The 14071-nt window shown below is 38.3% G+C and overlaps 1 long non-coding RNA gene across 10 annotated transcripts in view; it reads left to right on the forward strand.

Moving 5' to 3' along the window:
* Positions 1-14071, forward strand: part of LOC147831513 (uncharacterized) — a 267831-nt gene that overhangs the window by 111915 nt on the left and 141845 nt on the right. The gene's annotated exons all lie outside the window — the stretch shown is intronic.

Genomic DNA, 14071 nt, shown 5'->3' on the forward strand with positions numbered 1-14071 from the left:
ATAGATGTTGTTGAGCACTGCATTGGTATTTTAGTTTTAGTTATTCAAAAAAATACATCATTTACATTTCATGCTCAATCTGAAGATAATTACTGTGGATAATTTGCTGTGGTTGTGATTTCATACATGTTACCTAAACTAAAAAAAAATCTCTTTAGATTAAAATGACAGATCGAGTTTCATTTAAAATCAGAGTACGGTCTGCATATTCATAATGGGAGTTCAAGATTCTCCACTCGGGTTGCTGCAGGCCTTTTTGGCAGTTTCGAATGCTTCATGGAAGATGTGTAGGAGACCTGGTAACCGAATCTCAATAATTAAGATTTACTGGGGAAAATGTGGCCTCTCTGTAGATAAGAGTGTGTTAGTTACTGTACATACAACTCCGCTGGTCGAAACCAATGTGTGCTCATACACACACATAGTATTAGACGTACGATGGGATTTAATTTTTTACAGTGGCCGAAATGGCTTAACATGCTGCAGTTTAAGAAAACACATGCAATTACAGAAATCAGCAGCAAAAAGAGAAAATATCTTCATCTGTTTGACAGCACAATGCTGCAAATCCTCACAATGCATGCACAGTTTTAAACAACATGCTGCATTTTCCCACAACTCAAACAATTCATTAAAATGTACTGCAATTTTTCACAATGCAAACAAATGACAAAAGCATGCTACATTTTCTCATAACGCAAACAACTTACGAAACTGTGCTGGATTTTCTCACAACGCAAACAAATTACGAAAACGCACTGCATTTTTGCTCAACGCAAACAAATTACAAAAACGCAATGCATTTTCTCACAACGCAAACAAATTAAGAAAACATCTGCATTTTCTTACAACACAATTTACGAAAACACTGCATTTTCTCACAACACAAACAAATTACAAAAATGCACTGTATTTTCTCACAACACATACAATTTACGAAAACGCCTGCATTTTATTACAACACAAACAAATTACGAAATGCACTGCATTTTCTTACAACACATACAATTTACGAAAACGCCTGCATTTTATTAAAACACAAATAAATTACGAAATGCGCTGCATTTTCTTACAACACATACAATTTACGAAAACGCCTGCATTTTCTTACAACACAAACAAATTAACAAAACACACTGCATTTTCTCACAATGCAAACAATTTACGAAAACACTGCATTTTCTCACAGCTCAAACAAATTAATTAAATACACTGTATTTTCTCACAACGCAAACAATTTACGAAAATGCACTGCATTTTCTCACAACGCAAACAAATTATGAAAATGCCTGCATTTTCTCACAACACAAATTAATAAAATACTCTGCATTTTCTCACAATGCAAACAAACTAATAAAACGCACTGCATTTTTTCATAAAGAAAACAATTTCCGAAATCGCCTGCAAATTCTTACACCGCTTTCAAATACCACAGAACACAAAGGAAATGTTTCAAGGGCACCCTAAAACATGACGGACCCGGCTAGACCTTACCTTACCTTACCTTACCTACAACTTTATCCAGCAATAGTCATGGCACAGTGGTGTACATCAAATTTGTTGGGTCTCCTGGAAACATTTCCATTGTATTTCGTGCTATTTGAAAGTGTTGTGAGAAAATGCAGCGCATTTTTTATTTGCATAAGTTGTGAAAATTTGCTGCACCTGTGCTTTCAAACTGATAAAAATCTTGTCTTAATTTGATATTAGTTTTGTAATTGCAGAATGTTAAGCTATATCGGCCACCGTAAATTTATGATTAATGATATTTGACACGGCCTTTAAAGGCCTTTAAGGTAATATCTGATATTGTTTATTATGACCCTATGGTATGATTACCAATACTTTGTGTGTAACCTTATACTAGCTTAATGTTACCTGAATATTTCTCACATTTGATTTCCAGTAGAAGTGTATACAGGCAACTCTGCATGCGATGTAATTATCATGGAATAACGTCAAGCATTACAACCCACCACCGTGCAGATGCCAAATGTTGTTTCATGAAGTTGAGATATGAATTATTTTAAGTTTAAGTTGCGTCACCATCCTCTCTCTCCATGCTTCCTCCGCTGTGTTTACTTGTACGCCAAACTAACGACCCGACAACGGCGAAAACAAACAGCAGTAAGATGGCCGACTCTGGCGCGCGGCTTGAATATCTGACATTCGTTTGTTCCGTCGCCGTCGCTCCGAGCGACAGAGGCCAATTACTGCAGCAGCCGCGTGACCTTTAGCATGCAGATGAGCCGTGCAGCGCACGCACTTATGTGTGTGTGCGGCCAGTAAACATTAACGGGAACGGAAGAGCGGAGCCATAATGACGCGCGGATCGTTAGAGGCTCGTTAGGGAGCACGAGACGGGGGATATTAAAGAGCAGTTAAGCAGACGCACACCTTTCTACAGTACGCACACACATTTTGTGTAATATGAACCCCCTCACACACCCATTTATCCATAAATCTAGCACATGTAGACACTTCGCCTCTCTAAAACACACAAACTTTTACACACCCTTTACCTGCCTAACCCACACATACACCCACAATTCAACGCATAGAGCATCTCTCAAGTTTTATGTGTGCGAGCGCAGCGCTGCCGGGGTCTTTCAGCACGCTGGCATTAGTATTCACAGACAGCGCTTCCCTTCAGTGCCTGAATTAATTTTCCACCGCTCGTGTGTGAGTGTGTGTGTGTGTGTGTATCGCATCACAGAGAGCGGCGAGACCTCGGCGGAGCGAGCGAGAGACAGTGTGTGGTGATCTCCCTGAGTCTCAAGCCTCTTTTTCCTGTTATTTTATTGCGATTTAAATACTTCACTCGTCTAATGCATGTAATCTGACTAATCAGTGCAGGAAATTGCCCACAGTCTGTTTCTAAAGAGGAAACCGTTCTGCGCTCAAACCACCACAGAGAGAAACAGGCTTCCGACGGAAAAGCAGCGTGTGCGGAGAACGAAGATTGAGCATGTGTGTGCGTGTGTGTGTGGTATTTGTATTCCTTCCACGTTCTCCGCAGCACACCGGATAATTCCGCTTTTTCCCTCTTATTTTGATATATGCAGCTCCTGAGTCAGCGTGCGCCTGCGAGGACGTGCTTTTATTGCGCACACTCTCTCTCTCTCTTGCGCTCGCTCTTGTCTGTCGGATGAATAATATGCCGTCCAGGGGGCCCTTGTGCTGTACGGACAGCAGTGAGAGAGAGAGATTGCTGGTTTGCTGCTTTACCAGTTTTTTTTTAGTGTGTGTGTGTGTGTGTGTTTGATTGAAGACCTCCGGCGTATCCGCACACCGCCGGCTAATTAATTGATCGATTCGGCACGTGCAGAGGGCCTGGCGTCTCGTTGAGCGCGAGAGACGCTCTTGCTAATTGAGATTCCGTGTCCGTGCACGCTAAACATTTGGAAAGGTCTCTCTCTCTCTCTTGTTTATCCCATAAACAAATGCAGAACGTTCCCCTTCGTTGCGCGACAAACTAATGAAGTCACGCAAATGCTCTTTTAAAAATGTTCTTTGGGCTAAAGGAAGTGCTTTCTTCCTCCACTTTTTCACTGCGTCTTTCTCTCTCTTCCAGGCTGAGAGCGGTTTCCCGCTGGGATGTTTTTGAGAGAGGCAGAGCCGGTAATTTCAGCACGCCAGACAATGCGATCCGCGGGCGTTTCTTTTTCCGACACGCGGATTCTGTTCTCTCTCCCTCTCGCGTTTTCCTCGTCTTTCTCCCTGTCCATCCTCCTTCCTGCGCTTTCCCCCTCCCGCTGTCTGTCTCCGTCTACGATGAAAGCTCGTTACACCAATGTGTCTACGCCGCACACTGAACACCTGGCCTCAGATCTGCGTTTAAAGTTGCAAAGTGTGGTTTCCACACCACGCAGCTGAGATTATCAGTCAGCATGTGCATACATTTGGCATGCACGAGTGAGTGGCCTGTCAAAGACAAGCCCCACGTCGCAAGAAACACAAACCATTTGTATGACCCCCTCACCTCTGAATACCGCCTCTGAGAAGCACACGCACAAACATACGCACGCATGCCCCAGGGGAGAAGGTGCGTTCATTAAACAGTCTGGTAACGCCAAGCGTAATGCGGCGTAGATGGAGGGAGGTTGGGCTGGTAGTTGGGGCAATTAGAAGGTAAATTGAATTTGAGTCATTGCACTGCCACACAGGAGCTTAAACGCTTGAGCCAACCTATAGGAAATGACCTGTCTGAAAGAGCGGGAGTGTTGTTCAATTATGCACGATACACTTAAAACCTAATATTGTGTTTACGATACTTATATAAAATATATACATTAAATAAATATATACTTGTAGTTTTATCTGTGTTGTCTGTGTTTTTTTTTTTACTGATTTTATTATCATAAGCATAGTTTTTTTTCTTATTTACTATTCGCATGTTTCCATTTAAGCATAAACGAGTTCATACCCTTCCAGCTACACTCTTGCATTCACACATGCGCTCATACACCACATTAAATTTAGTCAGACCCCCTAGTTTTTCACGATTTTTATTTTATTTTTTTTTCGATTTTAAAAATGATGGTAATTTCCATAAATTTGTGGACAATTTTGTGATTTAAAAAAAATAATCATATATATATATATATATATATATATATATATATATATATATAAACGTAAAATATTATTCAGTTACCATATCAGGTACTACTATGTTAGGTGTACAATCTGAAACAATGACACAAATCATAAAAATAAAGTTTCTTTATTTAGTCTCATGAAACGGTAGAGGGGGCAAGGCAGTGGCGCAGTAGGTTGAGCTGTTGCCTCACAGCAAGAAGGGTCACTGGGTCGCTGGTTCAAACCTCGGCTCAGTTGGTGTTTCTGTGTGGCGTTTGCATGTTCTCCCTGCCTTCGCGTGGGTTTCCTCCGGGTGCTCCGGTTTCCCCCACAGTCCAAAGACATGCGGTACAGGTGAATTGGGAAGGCTAAATTGTCCGAAGTGTGTGTGGATGTTTCCCAGATATGGGTTGCGGCTGGAAGGGCATCCGCTGCGTAAAAACTTGCTGGATAAGTTGGCGATTCATTCCGCTGTGGTGACCCCGGACTAATAAAGGGACTAAGCCGACAAGAAAGTGAATGAATGAAATGGTAGAGATTAAGCCAAAGGAAGGTTGTATAACTCTTATTTTTATCCACGATCTTACTTTCTCTCAGAATTTACTATGTGTGACAGGTCACACATAGGACATGTGTTAGGGCTTCCCGTACCGTAATACACTTAAAACACAGATTGCCGTAAAACCCTTCAACAGCAGGGAAGCTTTTTCTCTCGTTAACTGCAGGGAAAGAGTTAAATGGAATGGTTTATCGATTTAACGCTCATCATAATACCAGCCATACATCTAAAGCACAAATAATGTCCTTCAATTCGGTCACGTCTAGTGGCCGTCACCCTTGAACCAATCTCATCTCCTGTCTGTTCCATTGCTTCATTTGCTCCAACTTTCTTATGCTGTCTGAAGTGCGTCAAATGTACACAACACCCAATTTGCACCACAAGATGTCTAAATCTCATCTTTGCTATGACATCACATTTAAATTACTCGCACATAGTCTGCGTCTGCTTACTGCACAAGCTGAAACCTGTAATGATTGTGAGGGTGCTGGTGATCTGTCATTTTCCGAGAGACACTTAAATACATCATGTGCGCTGCATATGCAAAGTCATGTAAAACAGTTAATTGCAAACTAAAATAAATATATTTTGATTATATGGTTTGGAATTTATTGTTTTAAGAGATTATTTACATTTCTTGTGATTATTTAGCATTTAATTAAGAATTTTACAGGATCGCAAAAATTTGCGACTTGCGTTGGATTCAGTGATCGCGGAATCCCGAAAAACGAGAGGGTCTGTTTAGTTTATCCAATTCACCTATCGCGCATGTGTTTGGACTGTGTGGGAAACTAGAGCACCAGGGGGAAACCCATGAGAACACGGAGAGAACATGCAAACTCCACACACAAATGCCAGCCTGATCTCACCAGGAAACATGAGTATTTTACGTTTTGTCAGTTTAGTGGCTAATACGTACGAATTTGTACAGTCGTATGAAAATGTAGGATTTTAAAAAGGAGGCGTAGCACCAAACCCCACCCCTAAACCCAACCATCAGTGAGGGATGAGCCAATTGTATTAAATCGTATGAATGAGATTGTATGAATTAATTTAAATTAACCAGTAAATCAAAAAGTTACGAATCGCTCTGAGATTGTGTTGAAAATGCGAAGTGGCCCTGCCGGGACTTGAACCCGTGACCATTTTGCTGTGTTTTGACGCAGCTATCCACTCAGCCAACGTGCCACCCCTTTCACATACTTGTAGTTTTTTATGAATTCTTTTAGTTTTAATTCCGTCCACAGTTTTTTGGCTTTTGTTCTTTAAAATGCTTCTGTGTGATTAACATATAAAGTTATGTTTTTCTATGAACAGTACTGTTTGTACTTAATCATTAACTTTTATCTAGATCTGTACTTAATAATTTTATTTTTTTAGTTATTTAATTATTAACTACTGAATTGAACAAACATACAGTAGTAATAAATGCATGTGTAGTCCTGCAGGAAATTCCCACAAAAATACGTTTTTCTTTGTAAAACATCCTTTTGGAAGAAAAAAAAAAGTATATTCATATAGAAAAGTGTTAACTAACTTTATAAATTCTTTTGCTTTTTTGAAAACGTTTTACTGAACTGTACTGTAAAAATATCCTGTCTTATGTTGCATGCAAAAATGTATAAAAAATTAATAGCGCAGCAGTTTTTATAACAAGAAGGCCATGCTTTTCATATCGTCATCCTTTAAAATACACTAATTATATTCATTTTTGTCATGTGTGAGTGAAAACGCAACGTCACCTCAACAGACCCATATTTATCCGTACCCAGTGCATAGTGTGTATGAGAATTGTACATATGAGTGTGTGGTAGTTCTGTCGGCTCTTGCCCAGAAAGTTCATGGTGTGTAACACACCCCGGCAACCTCTGCACCGGCCGCTGCACCTCTTTCATCTCCCATAATGCCCCTCTCTGATCCTCTGCCCGCTGGTGCTCGCGGGGAGGGACTGTCAGCCACGGCTGATTAGAGTGTGTATGTGTGTGCGTGTCAGGGAGGGAGGGACTCTATTTTAGACTCCAGAGATCGGCCAATTAATTTCTTCATTCATGTCTGATTGCTTTGCTCCGGCGTAACGTACAATTATTGTATTTGCCACTCAGGAGTAGCACTCCATGGCCTGGACACACACACCTCTCCATTCAAAGAGGTGTATATATCCACACACACACACACACACACACATTAAGTAATTTGAGCTCTCCGTTTTGGCTTTCTTCTCACTGCTCGCCGCAAAGTGGAGCTGAGTACAAACATTACCTGTCTCTGTGTTTATGTTATTCAAGAGCTGAGCGACATTCATAAACATATTTAACCTTCCAAGTAAAATATGTACATTGTGAAATCTTGGCTTTACATAAAGAACATCTGCCAGACCGCCATCTTGAGTTTGCTACTCACCCATATCAGTGCGCAGACATTACTAATGACTAGTAAAGTTTTTTTTATTTGCTCTGGTATGTTAAATGTACAATAAAGATAGCAATTGATGATTTATTTTTTCAATCCTTCAGTTTTAATCCGAAACTGTACTTGTACTTTTTGTTATAATTGTAACACGGAGAGTGACACTGACAACAGAAGTTTGGATCCACGTGCAGGTTTATTCAGAGTCAGGCAAGCAATGGTCAACACAGGTGCAAACAGATGTATAGAGCTAGTCTAGAATCGTAGTCAAATAACAGGCGAGAGGTTGTTAGGCAGGCGGCAGACTAAAGCCCCTTTCACACAGTGATACCGGTAAATATCTGGAAAATTTCCGGAACGACATTACCGGTATATTCAAAAAAGCGCTGTTCACACAGGCGAGGACGTTACGGAAATTTTCCGGAAAAGAGCATTCACACATCCATTCCAAAATACCGGTAAATTCTGACATCATTCACCACAAATGAGCTTTAAACGGCTGTGCTTGTGTTTGTAAACATTTGACTACATCACAAACTCTGTGGATGATCAATATTGTGAACAACTTTCGCAGGATCACTTTCGCATGTCGAGATGTTCATAATATGTGCGTGTGCAGGCGCTCACAGGCTGTTTCACAAGCACACGCAAAGCTTGAAGGTAAACAAACAACGGCTTATCATAAGCATGTCATCGATGATTATTTACACAGTTGGCATTAAGAAGAACAGATAAACGTGATCTGACTAACTTCTAGCAGCTAAATGTGTCTGGAAAAATATTTAAAGGCTTTTATTCTCACAAACCGCGTGGACGTAAACGCGTCTGACTGTTGTGATTGGCTAAAGCAGACGTCTCACGTCAGCACGTTCTAGACGTGCACGCACTTATTACGGCAATCTTCTTTCTGCATTCACACAGCGCAGCATTCCGGCAAATTGCCGGTAATGTTACAACTTCTCTTTCCGGAAAATAGCCAGAACGAATTTACCGGTATTTTCAAAAAGGACCTGTTCACACATACAACCTTTCCGGAAAATTGCCGGCAATTTTCCGGAAAGGTCTGTATGTGTGAAAGGGGCTTAAGACAAAAAGGCTAGCAAGGCTAAGGTTAAAACACAGGAAAACAGGACTAGGAAACGCGTTGTAATGTCACTATACAGATGAACAAGTCTCTGCACTGGGAGTGAGTGTGTGTGTGCTGCTTAAATAGTGTGTGTAATCAGTCTTTGACAATCCTCAGGTGGTGCGAGTGTAATCAGTCTAAATGAGGAAGCATTTGTGTCTGAGCGGAGTGCATGTATGATTATGTAGTCCAGAAATGGCGGATTTGTAGTCCATGGTTATTGTTAATGAGATCCAACGATCTTAGGAGTTATGATCGCTGGTGATTGTGACAAAAATATAATATTAATTTTATTGATATATAATACTGCACTTGTACTTTTTGTCCAACGCTTGTTTATTAAACAATACTGTATGTGCGGTTTTGTTCAACACTTTTAGCGATTAAACAATACTAGTAGTTTTTGTTCAACAGTTTTAGCTATTAGATAATAGTGTACTTGTAGTTTTTGTCCAACACTTTAGCAGTTATTTAATTATGTTTTATTTTTTGTCCAACATGTTTAGCTACTACATTGTACTATACTTGTAGTATACTTTCCAGCAGGCACACATCATAAGACGTTAATATTAGGTTAGATTTAAGTCATGATGTCAGGTGTCCAAAATTTAATGTCTTAAGACAAATGTTATTTTGACGTACAATAACAATGTCAAGTTACATTGATATTTGGTTGATTTTAGGTTGTGTTGGAAAGTGACTAAAATTTAACTTCTGATATCATAGTGCTAACGTCCACACAACATTAAGGTGTAACATGAATAGACATTCATATCTGGTTGATTTTATGTTGATTTTAAGTTGGACGTTCGACATTGATGTTGGCCTGACATTGGGTTCTGACATCAACATGATTTTTGTTTTCAAGCTAAGTCCACACAATGTTGGGGTACATTGGGGTACAACATCAATATGACATCATGTTGACGTTCTGTGCCTGCAGTGTTAGCTGTTAAATGATACTGTATGCGTAGTTTTTGTCCACAACTTTGAGCTATTAAACACTACTGCACTTGTTGTTTCAGCCCAACACTTTAATCTATTAAACGATAATGCACTTGTAGTTTTTAACACTTTTATCCATGAAACGATACTGTACTTGTACTTTTAGCCCAACACTTTAATCTATTAAACGATAATGTACTTGTAGTTTTTGTTTAACACTTTTATCCATGAAACGATACTGTACTTGTACTTTTAGCCCAACACTTTTGCTAACAAACAATACTGGTAGTTTTTGTCCAAACCTTTTAGCTAAAAAACAATACTGTACTTGTAGTTTTTGTTTAACACTTATCTATTAAACAATACTGTACTTGTAGTTTTTGTTTAACACTTATCTATTAAACAATACTGTACTTGTAGTTTTTGTTTAACACTTTTAGCTAATAAACAGTACTGTACTTGTAGTTTTAGCCCAATACTTTTAGCTATTAAACAATATTGTACTTGTAGTTTTTTTGACCCTTTTAGCTATTAAATGATATTCTACTTGTAGTTTTTGTCTAAATCTTTTAGCTATTAAATGATACTGTTTGTGTAGTTTTTTCCAACACTTTAAGCTATCAAACACTACTGTACTTGTAGTTTTAGTCCAACACATTTGCTATTAAACACTACTGTACTTTTAGTTTTAGTCCAACACTTTTGCTATTAAACAATACTGTACTTGTAGTTTTAGTCCAACATTTTTAACTATCATTAAATACTGTACTTGTAGTTTTAGTCCAACATTTTTTATCTATTAAACGATTTTGTTCTTTTAGTTTTTGTCCAACACTTTTAACTATCATTAAATACTGTACTGTACATTTTGCCCAAACCATTTAGCTATTATACTGCCCTCAAACACACTAAAAACAATACACTACAAACACTAAAACAAAAAGTTTTGTTACACCAGCCAGTCAAATTTGTTGTGATTAGACCAACATTTTCTAATAGTTACCATAGTGTTTTACATAGTAACTACTGTAGCTTGTTTTTTCATCATATTAATAATTGACTGTATTTTATGTTATTATGCTGACAACAGTAAGACTGAAAGATCATAGAGATTCAAAAATAAATATTTTGTCAAAATATTTACAGTACAGGTAATTTACAAGTTACAGGTAATTTCATGTACAGCTTAATGTTTGGATTTAATGTAATTTTTCTGGGTTATGAAGTTATTTAGATGTGTCTAATATGCATGCTAACATTATTAACCAAAACGTTGCAATAATACAAATTTAAGCTGTACTTATAACATTTTTAGTAGTTGTTGCTAATGAATGAAAAAATCTTGAATTGTAACAAGGTCAAATAATAACAGTTTGAATTTTTGGGGAGTTAATGTGTGATTAGACTAATTTGATGCATAGTCTTATAATTATATATTAAATATATAATTAAAACATTTATGAAATCATATTGGTTAATTCTCTTATGAAATTACTACTTTACAAATTACACTTTCGAATGAATTTTGAACAGATAAACATGGATTTTAAACTTTAAAACCTTTTTAAACTTGTATGTTTAAACAACTTTTATTGCATTGTATTTAGCTATCTGCCATAAATAGGCCAAGGAAGAAATACCAAATAATCTATCTTCACCAATGGTCCTGAAGAACTGTCTAACTAACTATATTTTTAAGTAGCTAAGCTGAAAATAGCAATTCATGGTTCATTGTCAAGTTACTTTTTCCCTTAACTATTAGCAGTGAAGTGTGAAATAAACTCTTAAATCTCCTAAACCGCCCTGTCTTACTCATATTGACCATTAGGAAATCCGACTGCATTGGTTCATTCAGATGGTTCATTACCAGACAATTCAATAGTTCCCAGAGGAATAGAGTCCCTTTATGAAGTTCCTATGTCTACTTTTTTTTAATAGTTAAATCTGTGGTACAAAGAAGTCTCTGTTTTTGTGAGGTATTTAAATGGCATGCACATAATTTTAACACCTTTTTTTCCTAATCGGCATTTTCTGGTGTTGGGGGCAAGATCTAGGGCTGTACGATATTGGAAAAATCTGATATTGCGATGTTTTATTTTTCTGCAATGAATATTGCGATATCAATACAGTTTCAAGATAGCTTGAATGGTTCTATTTGACAGTTTTCTAGGGAGTTTAATAATATTCAGGTACAGAAATTAAATGATCACAATGGAAAAAAATGCTTTTCTTACTTTGCTTTGTCTCATTTCTAGTCAAAATGTTCAACAATTCTTAGATCAACTAAAAACATTTTGTTTTATAATCCAGATAAAATAAGGAAAAAATTCCTTTAAACAAGCAAAATTACCCGCCAGTGGGGTAAGTAGCCTTGTTTTTCGCTTTGAAATGTAGATATTTAGAGTAGAAACAAGACAAAAACGCTCAAAGTAAGCAAAACATTTTTATTTATTTATATTTTGTTGTTTTATAAATAATATAAATACAGTGATTAAATACAATTCTGTAGCTCCTGGTCAACTACAATCCATTGCATATCTTTGCGATGTGACTATTGCGGATGCGAACGTTGTGTTATCGATACTGAAACAATATATTATGCAGCCCTAGAGGGACCAATCTGTCACTCACATGAGATTCAACAATTACAAAGCTCAACCATCTAATCACATCACTATGGACAAAATCAAGTGCTGTCCAACATTTGTTCTTCTTTGAGAAGCCATTTCTTTTTTCTTCGAATATAAGACTATCGCAACTTAAAACTGACTACAGTGGTTCCTTGTCATTCGCGGGAGTTACGCTCTAAAAAATAACTTGCATTAGTCGAAATTCGCAAAGTAGCCCGCTTTATTATTTACAATTATTAAAGATGTTTTAGGGCTGTAAAACCCCTCACTACACACTTTTTACACTTTTCTCAGACAGACATTCACATTTACACATTTTTTTCTCTTGTTTAAACACTTTCAAAGCTTTTTTGAGTCCACTATTATAGAATGAAATAAAAGATCAAAACCATTTGATCTTCATTTATTTATTCTGTAATGGTGCCCTACAGCCGTGTAACTTCTACCTTCTTTTAGCATGTCCAGAAGTTTAACTTTTTGTGCGATGGTTAGCATCTTCCTGTGTCTTTTAGGTGCTACCGCAGGCTTGCAAACACACAGTACAAAACTTCAAAGTAGAGGTCTGCACAGGACAGAATTTTTAGTTCCGCTCCTGTCAGGTTTTATTCCGCACTCGACTGCTCCCGCCGTATGATCAGCCTTTGTTCATCCGCTCCCTGCCCTGTTTTGTATCCGACCCGACCGTTCCTGCTAAATTTAGATCTGGTTTTCAAAATCTCACATTAAAACTGGGTACTAACAAAAAAAAGAGAGAGAACAGATAAAAGTGTGCTGCGTGATGTACGGTGAGGTTTGTGGATGGTGAGGCACTAACTCTTTCAAAGATTTACAAACATGTCCACTTAATCTATTTGCCAACTACCGATTGTTTCTCATATACTTGAATGAAGTATGTAAAATATATCAATTAAATATGCCTCCTAAAATACACCCAGCTGGATGCTACAGAGCCCGGACAGCCTATAGTATGCAACACACAGCACCACGGTGGATGTGCGCGCTCTCTCTCTTGCTCGCTCTCTCTGTCTCGGGAGCGCTATATAGTTAGATCGCCCGCTCCTGTTCAAATTACACCAAAGCTACTGACCTCTACCGGATTTTAATCTGAAATTTATTCTCGCGGCGCAAGTAATCTGGTCAGGTCCTGCATCTCCCACGTGGGAATCCAGACCTCTACTTCAAAGTCACACTGCTAGCGATCGAAGATTTATGTAAATTTGGCGCATTTTGTACTGTACAGGAGCAGGGTGGAAAGGGATTGACAACGGTCTACAGCCAATCAGGACGCAGAACACAATGCACGAATCAGGACTAAGAACACAGTCTGTGAATCAGGACGCAGAACACAATGCGCTGTAGAAAAAAGCATGTCAACGTGCACGTAAAAAATCCACAAAACTGCGAGTCCGTGAAAAGCGAACTGCGTTATAGCGAGGGACCACTGTATTGCAGACTTTAAGTAGTTAGGGAGTAAGACAGTTACCATACAAATTTGATCATAAAAGCACGTTGCTAAAGGATGGAGTAAGACAACATACTATAGATAGGGGGGAAATTTCAAATCGCCCATCTTGCTTTGAAATTTGCGATGTGAGACTGAAAATGTCAGAAAAGAAAAGCTACAGAGAGGCCTGCGCGAGAGAAAAAAGGGATTAAAGAAGCAGGCAAAAAAAAAAAAAAACACGACAGGGGAAAAACGTGTGCGATTATGTGAGAACAGGAGAGCCACATCACAGACTACGAGCCCACTCTACATTCAGCCCGAGCAATTAGAGACCCACGACCACAGACGAGAAAGAGAGAAAATTACACTTCCTCATTATT

The sequence above is a fragment of the Danio rerio genome, chromosome 22 (genome assembly GCF_052040795.2).
Source record: "Danio rerio strain M-AB ecotype USA chromosome 22, GRCz13ab, whole genome shotgun sequence".
In the NCBI taxonomy this organism is placed as follows: domain Eukaryota; kingdom Metazoa; phylum Chordata; class Actinopteri; order Cypriniformes; family Danionidae; genus Danio; species Danio rerio.